Raw genomic sequence first — 14,533 nt, 5'->3', positions numbered from 1 at the left:
TGTGGTTTTCCTGTCTTCCCTTCCTTTGTTTCCCCACATTTTGCCTTTATTTGAATTATCGGTATCTTTTTATTAATCTACTTTAATTGACAAAGTGTGCTTTAGTATATCTCTTTGTACAGATTGTTTTTGGTGAATACTTTGAAAATTACAATCTACATACTTAACTTTAACAGTCTAATAGAATTAATACTTTACCTCTTAAGTTACATTTTGTCTTACAACTGTCTTACAACTGATATTTTGTCTTACAACTTTTACCCCCTATATGTTATTGTTGTCTTTTATTTAAAATTTTTTTTAACTTGCAGATGGTGTTTTATATTTTGCTTTCAATCATCAAATATATTTTAAAGAATTCAAGGATAGAATAACCTATTATGTACCGTGATATTTACCGTTTCTCTTGCCTAGTATCCCTGATGTACTATTTTTTTTTCTGGTATCATTCCCCTTCAAGGGGAATTGTTCAACTTCCTTTAACAATTCCTTTACAACAGATCTGCTGGCAGCAAGTTCTCTTAGTTTTCCTTCATCTGAGAACACCTTCATTTCACCTTCATTCCTAAGGCCCTTCTTACTAAAAATAAATTTTCGAGCTAACAGTTCTTTTCTTTCAGCAAATGTCACTCCACTTCCTTCTGTAGTTTCTGGTTAAAGATTAAGTCATTCAAATTGTTCTTCCCCTACACATACTGTGCCATTCTTTTCCTGTGATTTCAGGATTTTTGTTTGTCTTTCATTTCAGTAGTTTATTATGGTTGATCTGAGCATGGAATTTCTTTGGGCTTGTTCTGTTTCAGATTTGTTCAGCTTCTTGAATCTGTAGGTTTAGGTGGTTTGCCAAACTTAGGAAGTTTTCAGACATTGTATCTTGGAATATATTTTTTCAGCACTCATGCTGCAACTAAGACCCAGTGCAGCCAAACAAAATAAATAAATAAAATATATTTAGGGAATTCCCTGGTGGTCCCAGTGGCTAAGACTCCACGCCCCAGTGCAGCGGGCCCAGGCTCAGTCCTGGTCAGAGAACCAGATCCCACATGCTGCAGCTAAGGCCCAGTGCAGCCAAATAAAATAAATAAGTGTATAAAACATTTTTCAGCACTGAAATCTTTCCGCTGTCCTCGGACTCTGATGACAAGAATGTTATACCTTTTGTTGTTTTCCTACAGGTTGCTGAGGCTCTGTTGATTTGCTTTAAATATTTTTTCTCTTTATTTTCCAGGTTAGATAATTTCTATTGATAAATTTTCAATTTTACCTATCTCCATTATGTTTTTAAGCTCATTCAATGAGTTTTGTATTTCAGTTATTATATTTTTCAGTTCTAACATTTCCATTTGATTCTTCTTTACACATCATTTCTGAGTCCTTCTGCTTATCTAATAATTTTAAAAGTGCTTTCAATTGCTTGATAGAATATTTTAAATAACCAGTTTAAAATCTTTGTCAGATGATTCTCACAGCCGTGTCCTGTCAGTATTGATGTCTGTTGATCGTCGTTTCTCATGAGAACTGAAATTTCCCAGTTTCTTCATCTGCTAAGTAATTTTGGACTGGGATGTCATGTTTTCAGGCTCTTTAGGGTTTTTTTTAATCCTTTGAAAAATGTTTATATGTTTATTTTGCCAAAAAACTGACCAGATTAAACTCAGGCCATAAGTTCCCTCCCATCTCCCATAGGCTGTGGTTCCAGTGTCAGCTCAGTTTTGAAAGCTTTGCAGACTGTTCAGAGCTGTCTCACATGTGCATCCAATGGCAGTCTGGGTTCTTGCCAGAGATTTTCCTGGAAATTCAGTTTTCAAAATCTTTATTATATGTGATTAGGATCATTCATATCTAGTCACACTCAGTTTGGGAGTAATTCTTGGAATTATTTAACAGTTTAACAGGATTTCTTTCCTGAGTTTCTGGCTCATCATAATCGCTTCAGTATATTTCATTCCCTTGAAGTGCCTCTTAGGTTCCATATCCTGGAACATGGGGCCTTAGTTACTCTTCTCTGCTGCTCACTTTTGCTGATTTCACCTGGGTCATAGAGTAAGCAGCAAGAGGACCAGAGGACAAAGACAGGGTGAATTCACCACTGATGGATGACACTTTACTCTGGTCTTCTCTGCAATCCTCCTGCTATTATTCACTTTGCAGAGTCGTCTGATAGCTGCTCCATCCATTCTGCTTCAGAGCTGCACAGCTGCCTCTCTAGAGATAGAGTGGAACATGTTTTCTCCAACTTACCTGGAATAATTCCTAGAATTACTTATTTACTCTTTATTTCTGCTTATCACCTACATCCAATCCTGCCTTGCCAGTTTCTGAATACTTCTGATCCTGATTCATTTCCCTTCTCCCCCAGTCCAAGGACTAAGTCTCAGTGTCATTAAATGACATTAATGCCTCTTATGTTGTAACTGCTTTGTCTAGCTTTGCTCTGAGTTTGAAGAGCAGACTTAACTGAGTTTTGGTTGTGTGGGGTGAGGGGATTCCTGATAACCACTTTCCTGTATTAATTCATTAGAACATCAGCAGGAATGAAGTATTTTATGATTTCCCAGAGGGGTATAAGTTTCACAGAAAACATTTCCAAGTTGAACTAAACAATGAAAAAAGTACTCCCTAACAAATTAACTCTCTGCTAATTTATCATCACTGGAGTGACTGGTAAGCCTAGAAATAATAAGTTCAAATATATGGAGAAATTCCCTTTGGTGGCTCCTTACTCATGGTGTTCAAGGATGACAAGAGTCCTGTGGAGTCCAGGAGAATCCCCTGAAAATGCGTGCTTAGGCTTAGTCATGTCCAGCTCTTTGCAGCCTGACGGACGGTAACCGCAAGGCTCCTCTGTCCATGGGGTTCTCCCCACAAGCATAGAAGAGTGGGTAGCCATTTCCTACATCAGGATATCTTCCCTACCCAGGGATCAATCTTGCGTCTCCTGCACTTGCAGGCGGATTCTCCCCCACCTGCGCCACCTGGGAAGCCCTTCCTTGAAATGTTCTATCACAATGGCCACCGGCTGGCTTTGCTCGTGGGTCTCAGAGGCAGTGACACACAAAGTTGGTGAATATAAATAAAAAGTAAAATTCTTTTTTCTTTCTTTTGCCTCTTCATTCTTTCTGTCCCCGCTTCCTACAAACAGCTCAGTTTTAATAAGCCCCTAGTTTAAGGCTTTAGGGCTTCTCTGGTGGCTCAGATGGTAAAGAATCTGCCTGCAATGCAGGAGACCCAGGTTCGATCCCTAGGTCAAGAGGAAACCCTGGAGAAGGGAATGGCTACCCACTCCAGCATCCTTGCCTAGAGAATTCCACAGACAGAGGAGCCTGGTGGGCTGCAGTCCATGGGGTCGCAAAAAGTCAGACCACGACTGAGCAACTAACACACTTGAGGCTTATTTCCCACTACATTGATTTGCTTATACTCCACTTTGTTCCTGGACATAAAACAGCTTATTTTTTCCTCAGTGTCATTTTTCTCCCTGCTAATCTTCTTGAAAGACTAACTTACACTTACTACAAGTGGAATGATGTCAAAGGAATGAAGTATTCCATTGGTTCTACACCAGTAGCAATATATCACTTGATAACTTGTTACAAATTCAAACTCTTGGGTCCCACCTGTAGAACCAGAACCCCTTGGGTTGTAGTCCAGCAGTCTGTGTTTTAACAGGCCAGGTGACACTGATGCATGCAAAACTTGGGAACCATTGCGAGTGTTGATTTAATCATTGCCTGGCACTGGCAGAAGGAGGAAGAAGAGTGTGCTCCTGATGTGGATTTTCTGTCAAATTGTAAAGGCCTATTGAACTGGTTACTCAACAATGCTTGGAAGAAGACTTGTTGCTAGCAAGTGGCTGGGTGGAGTGGGGAGAGGAGACAAAGCATAAATGTTGGACAAGATGGATTGACGATGCCCAAAGTCTTCATCCCATCTGTCTCCCTGCTCCATCTACTGGTTTCCGCAGTAATCTCTGTGGCTCCTATAAACACTTTGGCAGTTATACCAAGTGGCACTTTTCTAATAGAAACCCACTCATTGTTCTGCTAGGTGTTTCCTGCTTCAAAGGTCCTGGGAGCACTTGACAAACACATCTTTAATAATCAGAAGTCACAAATATGGCCTTATGCTCTTCTCCGTGTATTACTTCAATAACCCACTGAGACTTCTTGGCTGGCTTTTACAGTTATTAACATCACATAAATTTTTATTCAGCCAAACCTGGTTTTTGTTAACATAATACAATTATTTCAATATTATAAATAATCTGAAATCTGAATCACTATGTCTTGTGATGGACACAGAATTATATGCTGCACTAGAATTTATAACTGAACAAAATTTGTCCTTTTTTATGACGCATTCCTCTACATCACTATAATCTACACGGGAAATAAGGACATGGTGACTGGTTAAACAAAACTTCTATTATAAGAAAAATTCTTTCTGCAGAGAAATTTTGAGTGAGTGGAATATGTCCATGGCAATACTGAAATTGATCCTGGTGCTCCTACATTGGCGTTTCCATCTAAACATCATGAAATTAAAGAGTAGGAAAGTCTGTGCAGAGTGAACTCAGTTGCTTCAGTTGTGTCCAATGCTTTGTGACCCCTTGGACTGTAGCCCAACAGGCTCCTCTGTCCATGGGATTCTCCAGGCAAGAGTACTGGGGTGGACTGCCATGCCCTGCTCCAGAGGATCTTCCTGACCCAGGGATCGAATGCACATCTCCTGTATTGCAGGCAGATTCTTTACTGCCAAGCCACTGAAGAAATAGGAAGGTATACATATTTTTAAATACACTACAATTCACTATCAGTAGAAACACTGGCACCTAAAAAAACTCATATTTTTCTAAAAATTTCCTCACAGTCAGCAAGCAAGGTATGAAGTGATGTGAACATTAGAGTCAGAGGAAACTTTAATCATTAAAATATCATTAAAACATTAAAATCAGAAAGAGTTTTACAACACTTAATTTTTGCACAAAAATATACTCACAGCTCAAAGACGATTATAGTTGGCCTCTGAACAATGCAGGAGTTAGGGATGTTGGCCCTCCTTGCAGTCAAAAATCTGTGTATAACTTATAGTTGGCCCTCCATATACTTGGCTTCTCCATATACGTGGTTTTACATCCACAGATTCAACCGATCTTAAATCATTTTGTACTGTAGAATTCACTGCTGACAAAAAAAATCCCTGAATAAGCGCACCTGTGCAGTTAAAATCCATATTGTTCAAGGGCCAACTTTGTTTTAGAAGATTGTGTTTCTAAACAATAAACTTTTTAATTTCAGTTTTTTTGCTGTGCTCCTGCATAACAAAAGAAACTATCAGCAAAATTAAAAAGTAACCTAAGTAATGGGAGAAAATATTTGTAAACCACGCATCTGACAAAACATTAACCTCCAAACATAGAAGGAGCTCAGACAACCTACTGCCGAAACAAGCAACCCATTCACAGCACTGTTTATAATAGCCAGGACCTGGAAGAAACCTAGATGTCCATCAGCAGATGAATGGATAAGAAAGCTGTGGTACATATACACAATGGAGTATTACTCAGCCATTAAAAAGAATGCATTTGAATCAGTTCTGATGAGGTGGATGAAACTGGAGCCGATTACACAGAGTGAAGTAAGCCAATACCAATACAGTATACTAAGGCATATATATGGAATTTAGAAAGATGGTAACAACAACCCTGTGTGTGAGACAGCAAAAGAGACACAGAGTATAGAACAGTCTTTTGGATTCTGTGGGTGGGTGGGGGGGATGATTTGGGAGAATGGCATTAAAACATGTATAATATCATATAAGAAATGAATCGCCAGTCCAGGTTCGATGCAGGATACAGGAAGCTTGGGGCTGGTGCACTGGGATGACCCAGAGGGATGGTGTGGGGAGGGAGGTGGAGGGGGGTTCAGGATGGGGAACACGTGTACACCTGTGGTGGATGCATGTTGATGTATGGCAAAACCAATACAATATTGTAAAGTAAAAAAAAAAATAAAAGAGTATAGAAATACCATTGGTAGAAGGCCATAAAGAGGCAGACAAAGAATGTGGCTAGAGTGCTTTGGAGATAGCATTGGAAGATGATTCAAAAACACAGATGCTGAAATTCCTAGAATTGCCTTAAACTTAGGACTTGTCTCCACCTTTAGTGTCCATGAGGACCAACGCTATCGTGACATCCTTTTTTTATTTCTATGAATGAGATGCCACTCATGAAATAAAACCCCTTCAATTGACCAAGATTGATTAGATTTCCCTTTTTTTCAAAACAGAGTCAGACTAAAATAGATATATGGAGAAGGCAGAGCTGTGCCCAGCCAGCTCCTTTACATTTGCCTGTATGTGTCTTTCTCCTCCTCAGACATGACGTGTAAGGGAGAGGCACTGCCAGGAGAAGCCAGCCTTCTGGCGGCATAGCACGTGCTTGCCCTGGAAGTGTGCCTCTCCATCATCCTGAGCACAGGTTCCCCCGCTATGCCAGCACTGTCCCTTTTCTGTCACTGCTTTGTGGCTGGCCTCACCTCCCAAGTGATGGAGAAGAGGCAGATAGCTACCTCCACCCAAAGTGGAGCAGTCCAATCATATTGGGATGTTGAAGAATCCTAGTACCTCTCCTCTAGTTCCTGAGAGTTCTTTTCAGAAAGTTTGCCTTTAAGCAATGACTAAATAAGACAGAATTTGATTATGTTATTGTTCTGAGGAATATCTCCCCAACATGTTTACAAACAACTCTGGACCCTGAGATCCACAGAGTTCCACATACGGAAAGAGATCTATCTGGTTCACAGAATTTTAGAAACTGACTTTAGGACACACACCTATATAATATTAATGGTGAGGTGATGTCTCAAGCCCAGTCACAAGGACCACATTTTCTAAAAGGGGATTATATAACTTCATTTTCTCTCTCCATTGCACATCTTTCATCTTTTCCTTCTAGTAGGTTCCCCTCCCAAAATGGTAAAACTGTATATTGTGTGATAAACTGTGAGGATCTTAGGAGACACGTGAACTTTCAAAAGTGAACCTTGCCCCCATTTTAAAGGAATTGTGTTTGAGAGTCCCTTGGACTGCAAGGCGATCCAACCAGTCCATCCTAAAGGAAATCAGTCCTGAATATTCACTGGAAGGACTTGTGTTGAAGCTGAAACTTCAATACTTTGGCCACCTGATGTGGAGAGCTGACTCATTTGAAAAGACCCTGATGCTGGGAAAGATTGAAGGCAGGAGGAGAAGGGGACGACAGAGGATGAGATGGTTGGATGGCATCACTGACTCAATGGACATGAGTTTGAGTAATCTCCGGGAGTTGGTGATGGACAGGGAGGCCTGGCGTGCTGCAGTCCACGGGGTTGCAAAAAGTCGGACTCAACTGAACAACTGAACTGGATCAGAACTGTTGTGTTCTGGGTCCCCCTTGGGATTGGCTTATTGGCTTATTTTAATGGAAATTCCATGAAGGGACAGTTTGGTTCTCAAAGTACTATTAGTCTTATACCAAGTCCACCCTCAGGCTGGGCTTCAGTTGCTGACAGTGCCTTCTCCCATCCCAACCGCCATTTCCTGTTCAACACATCACCCCCTAGTCCCTCTCCCACAGTATCACAGTCGATAGGATTCACCTTTCTACAGTCCTCATGTAGCCTTCTTGTTTGTTGTTTAGTGCTAAGTGGCGTCTACTTTGCACTGTAGCCCACCAGGCTCCTCTGTCCATGGGATTCTCCAGGCAAGAATACCAGCGTGGGTTGCCCTTACCTTCTCCAGGCATCTTCCTGACCCAGGGGTTGAACCTGCACCTCCTGCTTAGCAGGCAGATTCTTTACGACTGAACTACCTGGGAGGCCCATGCAGACGTCCTACTCAGGGATAAAGCCCTCAAAATCAAAGCCTTTCTGTGAATAGATTATATTAATCATATACATTTTAACCCAAAATATTCTTATTATCTAGATCCCAAATATTGGGGCAGCTTAATTTGTTCAAGACTGGCTCACGAACAGATTGGGGAAAAAAACAATACTCTGTAAAGGAAAGTCCACACAGCAGCATTTGCCTCACCCTTCCACGTTTAGATGATCACAAACACAGGTTTAAGAATTATCCCTTTCTTTACCCTACCTGGCTAATTAAATCCTCAAACAACAAGGAATTCAGAAAAACTTCAAAGATACATGAGACTCAAGGTATCATCAAAAGCAAAACAATTACTGACTGTTGGAGAGCTATCCAGAAAAGAGAAACATAGACCAAGAAAACTTTGAAGCAGTTCTTGGTGCCAGGCTCTATCCCTTAAGCTAGGCATAGTATAGCTAATTTTGTTGTTATTGTTTAGTCGCCACGTCACTATCCCATGGACTATAGCCCACCAGGCTCCTCTCTGTCCGTGTGATTCTACAGGCAAGATTACCGGAGTGGACTGCCATTTCCTTCTCCAGGGGATCTTCCCAATGCAGGGATTGAACCCTCATCTCCTGCATATGGTTAGTTTGCCCATTTCTATGAGTATTACCATTGTAAGCTTTTTTCAGTCCAGCCACATGCTAGACCTCTTCCCACGTTCACACCATTATGTATCACTGGGACTTGCTCAGATGAGATAGGCGCTCCTGAACCGTGGCGCTGGTGCCAAACAATATTAAAACAAGCACATGCAAATAAGCCTCGCATGCTTAGTCACTCTGTCGTGTTCGACTCTTTGTGGCCTCGCGGTCTGTAGCCCACCAGGCTCCTCTGCCTATGGGATTCTCCAGACAAGGCTATTGGAGTGGGTTTCCATGTCCTTCTCCAAGGAATCTTCCCCACCCAGGCATTGAACCCAGGTCTCCTGCATTGCAGGCAGATTCTTTACCAGTGGGAGCCACCAGGGAAGCCCAAATAAACCTTGCTGCTGCTGCTGCTGCTAAGTCACTTCAGTCATGTCCGACTCTGTGCGACCCCATAGACGGCAGCCCACCAGGCTCCCCCATCCCTGGGATTCTCCAGGCAAGAACATTGGAGTGGGTTGCCATTTCCTTCTCCAATGCATGAAAGTGAAAGTGAAGTTGCTCAGTTGTGTCCGACTCTTAGGGCATTACTATGACTAGTCTCAATTTGTTCCAGCTTCTGTTACTCATCTATTATTCTTTATTTTCCCTACCTTCTAACTGAAAGTGTGAAAATGAAATCCAGGTTTGGTTTAGCCTTGATTAAGAGCAAAGTGTGTGGATGGAGAGATGTTTCAAAAATGATTTTGACTATTTGTAGGAACATGGGACCCACATGAATACTCATGAAAGTTTCTATAACGTTTGCCTTGACCTTATAAGAGCAAGACAGGCAAGGGAAGACATAGGCAGAACAGGTCTGCAGACAGACGCTGTATACCTCAGGGTTTCCTCCAGATACACCTTGGGAGTTTACTTCCCTTCCTTGGCTTTCAACAGGAAGCCAGAGGCCACAAAAACATGGGCCAGTCTTACCACAGCAACCCAACTAGGGTACCAAGGAAGGGAAACAACCTTCCAAGCCAGCGGTTGCTATAGCAATAGTTTTTCCCCCATGGGGCTCACATCCTTCCTGTTCTGCATTAGAAGTTCTTCCTTCCTGTTCTGCATTAGAAGTAATCTAGGGATCCACTTTATATATTCTTTTAAAAAGAGAGAGGCAGGCCAGTTTACAGATATCACAGAAAACACCCACAGTTTCCTTGTTTTCTCTAAAGAAGAAGTACGTACTTCCCTTTTTTCAAAGGGGTTGGGGAGGGCAACAAAAATATTCTTCAGACAAATAAAGCCAATAAAAAAATTCAAACGTTGGTGGAGGCTTGATGAATAGCTGAGAGAAGAAAGTGGATTCCCCACATTTCTTTCCTCAGAAACGATCTTCCCCAAAGCCTGATGAAAGCCAGTAAGCCAGCTATTTTTCATGACGAAATATATTCTTTTAACCTCTGTGATCTGGCTTCAGGGTACACATAAAATGCAGAAAGTTGTAGTCTGGATTTTTACCTGGAATAAGTAGCAACATTCAAATTGGGATTTTAAAAACCCATGGGAAATTAAGTCATTTAATTTCTTTGAAAATCTCGGCAGAGAACACCGTGGCAATTGGGAGCCATTGTAACAACAAACAATGGAAGGATAAACATAAGCATTGTGCCAGTAAATCTTATTCTGCACAGTGACCCATTAGCTGTCCCCAAGGCACCAGCCCTGCCTTTACTTTCTGAACCTGTCCCTTTGGCTGCTAATGAGGTTTGAGAGCCTGCACTCTGCTCACCAACTGGGTCCATCTTGCTTGGTACAATCCCCAATACAATCTTATGGGAAATCTACCACAGAGGCCCCGGACCTGCACATCTGGAGCTTCTCATTGTTGGCAGTGGAACAGGATGCTTCTTCCTTAGGAAGGTGAGGATATCATGGAGGAGTGTAAGGCAACAGAAGGTGTCTTGGAGCAGAGGTGCCCAGGACCACAGTGTACTTCAGCAGAAGACTGGGCTCAGAGGCTCCTAGAGCTGGACTCAAAAGAAGCTGCCTGTTCTCATTAGCTGGTGTAGGAGGTGGATGGCAGTGTTTCATGTTAGACTGGGCAATTACCAACTAAGGGAAGCAGAGCCCGAACTTTCATCAGAATCCTAAGTAGTCCTAGAATCAAGCTTTCACTTGGAATTGGGGGCAGCAATTTGCGATTGTTTTATTCCATGTGCTCCTTTCTGGGGTTTCAGTGGTCAAGGCTGCCATGTAGCCTTGTTGTGGTATAAAAAATTATGGGCTACAGAAATCAGGTTTTGCCAGTCAGGGACACAGAGAGCATGGGAGGCACACTCCCCCCACACTGGAGCAGCAAGCTGTGACAAGTTTCCTTTTCCTCTCCTTTTTCCTCAGTGCAGAGAAGGTTCTTGATTTCTTGAAAGAGAATGACTGTAAGAGGAGGGAACGCCCCTACCCCAGTGAGGTGACTCCTGCCTTCCTGGGTCAGGGGCCATGGTAGCTTTGAGGACTAGTACTATAACTGGAACAGAAGCAGGGGTACCTTTAGGCTGCCCTGGGAGCTGTGTCACTCTGGGGTGAGCAAACAGTTTGGTTGTATGAGCATCACTAAAGAGAACTTAGCCCCTCAGTTCAGTTCAGTTGCTCAGTCGTGTCCGATTCTTTGCGACCCCATGAATTTCAGCACGCCAGGCCTCCCTGTCCATCACCAACTCCCGGAGTTCACTCAGACTCACGTCCATCGAGTCAGTGATGCCATCCAGCCATCTCATCCTCTGTCGTCCCTTTCTCCTCCTGCCCCCAATCCCTCCCAGCATCAGAGTCTTTTCCAATGAGTCAACTCTTCGCATGAGGTGGCCAAAGTACTGCAGTTTCAGCTTTACCATCATTCCTTCCAAAGAAATCCCAGGGCTGATCTCCTTCAGAATGGACTGGTTGGATCTCCTTGCAGTCCAAGGGACTCTCAAGAGTCTTCTCCAACACCACAGTTCAAAAGCATCAATTCTTCGGTGCTCAGCCTTCTTCACAGTCCAACTCTCACATCCATACATGACCACAAGAAAAACCATAGCCTTGACTAGACAAACCTTCGTTGGCAAAGTAATGTCTCTGCTTTTGAATATGCTATCTAGGTAGGACAGAAACATTTACTCTGTGCTACAGACCTCTGGGCTCCCCTGGTAGCTCAGTTGTAAAGAATCTGCCTGCCAATGCAGGAGACATGGACTCAACCCCTGGATTGCGAAGATCCCCTGGAGAAGGAAATGGCAACCCACTGCACTATTCCTTTTTTTTTTTTCTTCAGTATTCTTGTCTGGGAAATCTCATGGACAGAGGAGCCTGGTGGGCTACAGTCCATGGGGTCACAAAAGAGTCAGACGTGACTGAGCGACTAAATAACAACAGATCTTTAGCTTAGTATTGAGATGCTAGGGCCAAGCATCATCACGAGAGAAGTGATTTACTGAGCAGACTGAAGGAATGAGCTTTGATGCGAAAGTGAGTGTGTGAGTGCTGCGTCCCCAGGTCACTTTCCTAAGGACGCTAATTCTGTGAGCTGCTGTCATTCCCCAGCTCTCTGACCTGCCAGCCTGGAGACTTAAAAGGGCAGAGCAGATCCTGGTTCACTATTTGTGCCGTGTTGTTGAGCAGTTCCCCAACATCCCTGGTCTCCAATCTGTTCTGTGAAATGATTATACTAAACTAAGACCTGTCATATTGTCGGTCAGTAATTCATCAATGATATTAACTGAATGATGAACAATTAAGATCAATAAAGCTAAACTTTCACTTAAGGTTGAGAGGACATCACCAAGGGATTTGTTTCTATTTTCATAGCATTTGGAAGTAGTAAGGGCTTTTGGACAGAAGTCACTAAGGTCCCAGCTGTGTGGCCTAACCTCTCTGGAACTTCTCTATGTCTCAAACTCTCTTTGTGTAGCAGAAGGAGTGAGGGAAATCTAACACTCAGGGTTATTGTGTAGAGCAAGAGAAACACTGGATTTCAGTGACCAGCATAATACCAAGCATTAGTAAAGTCTTCAACAATGATGATGTTTATAATCTGAACCATAGAATTTGTTGCATATTGTAAAAGGCATATTCAAAGGGAATATTGTTATCCTACTGTTGTCTTTATTTAAATAAAAATTGGTAATACTGTAAAATATATAACTTGCAGATGTGAATAACACTGCCTATTCATCATGCCATATTTAAAAATACACTAGTGATTTCAATATTAAAATTAGACCTTGAGGAACACATAAGAATCATTGATATCACATGACAAGTGAATTACATCCTTCATTTTATTTAATTCTCACCAGTACGTGAACTGTAGATCCTGTCTTCTTTTTACACAGAGTGAAAGTGAAGTTCACAAATGTTAACCGTTAATAACTTTCCAAAAGCATCACTCCCTCAAGGGATCGGAACTCGGTACTGAACTAGTGTTGAAGTCATGTCTTTTTGATCCAATAACCAGCGAACGGGACTACTTTGCCCTCCATGTAGCTGCCTTCTTGGGTGGTTAAGGAGCTTGATCCTGTGCTCCTCTAAAACTTTTGTTCTTGCTGGGATGCCTCTGTTGTAGGCTAAGACCCACAGATGATGCTGCTGTGGAAAGAAATGTTGATGGTAATGAGAAATGGGACAACGGTCCAAGAGTTCACCTTGGAGAGCTTCCCTGCTATCCAGCACCTGGGCAAAGTCCTCTTCTTGGTGCCCTTGCTGGCACACCTGGCGCCCACTGCAGGCAATGCCCTCACAGCCACCGTCAGCCGTGCTGACTCCAGGCTACAGACACCTGTGGGTGTTGCTTCACGAGTACAGTTATTCCTAAACTGATGATCATCTTTCTTTTAGGCAAAAAAAAAAACCAAACAATTTCCTTTGCTGCCTGTCTCACACAAGCCTTTGTGTTAATATTTCTGGGAGCAGCAGGCTTCCTCCTCATAGCAGTGTTATCTTTGGACCAATACTTGGCTATTTACAAGCCTCTGTATTCCACCACCATCATGAGCCTGAGCACTTGCTGCCTCCTGTTCACAGCCTGCTGTGCTTTGGGGTTCACTGTTATTTCTGGTCTGGTGTGAAGGTGTCCCAGTTATCTTTCTGCGGCCCCCAAGTCATCCCTTACTTCTTCTGTGACCTTGGCCCCCTGATCCATCTCTCCTCCTCTGACACCAAACTTGAAATGTATGCCTTTATCCTTGCTTTGTGGGTCCTTTTGACATCCCTCATCATAACCATCATTACCTACAGCAACATAGTAGCCACAATCCTGCGACTCCCATCAGCCAAGGAGCAACAGAAAGCTTTCTCCACCTGCTCCTCTCACCTCATTGTCCTCTCCCTGATGTACGGCAGCTGTGTGTTTATATACGTGAAACTGAAGCAGGTGGACGGGCTGGACTCCAACAAAGAGGCTGCCCTTGTGAACACGGTGGTGACCCCAGTGCTGAACCCTGTCATCTACACCCTGAGGAACAAGCAGGTCCACCAGGCTCTGAGAAAAATGATGTTCAGGATGAAAATATCAAGCTAAAAAAAAAACTATATGGCCTTGGAGTGGAAGTCTTCAGAAAACCATTTGTCTTCCTTCCAGACACTGTAGCAGTTCTCAGAGCTGTCGTGGGAAGTCTGTGGCAGACCTTACCTGATCTCTGTTAACTCATCCCCATCAATGAAGATCTGTTTTCTCAAGGCCACTTTGCACCTTGGTGTGCATGAATATTTTCTCCCTAAATATGCCACATACTGATGACATTTACTTTGATTGTAAAATACCTTACTACATTTTCATTCTTTCCTCTGATATAAACCATGTTTTGAAATTTCTGAAATTTTGTAACCTATACTCTTTTTATTTTACTACCATATGGCCCAAATGGCAATCCACGGCCTGAAGAAAGCCACGGACAGAGTAGCCTGCTGGGCTACAGTCCATAGTGTTGCAGAGTTGGACACGACTGAAATGACTTAGCATATATGTACCATCTGACCATAAACATCATTCAACTGAATTACAATTATTTGGGGCA

The 14,533-nt window shown here is 42.6% G+C and overlaps 1 pseudogene; it reads left to right on the top strand.

The window, feature by feature from the left end:
- The first annotated feature begins 13,130 nt into the window (after positions 1 to 13,130).
- Positions 13,131 to 14,037, top strand: LOC129657914 (olfactory receptor 6C75-like; annotated as a pseudogene).
- The last annotated feature ends 496 nt before the right edge of the window (positions 14,038 to 14,533 follow it).

The sequence above is a fragment of the Bubalus kerabau genome, chromosome 1 (assembly GCF_029407905.1).
Source record: "Bubalus kerabau isolate K-KA32 ecotype Philippines breed swamp buffalo chromosome 1, PCC_UOA_SB_1v2, whole genome shotgun sequence".
Taxonomy (NCBI): domain Eukaryota; kingdom Metazoa; phylum Chordata; class Mammalia; order Artiodactyla; family Bovidae; genus Bubalus; species Bubalus kerabau.
The sequence above is the reverse complement of the archived record's forward strand: the minus strand, read 5'-3'. Positions and strand labels throughout refer to the sequence as shown.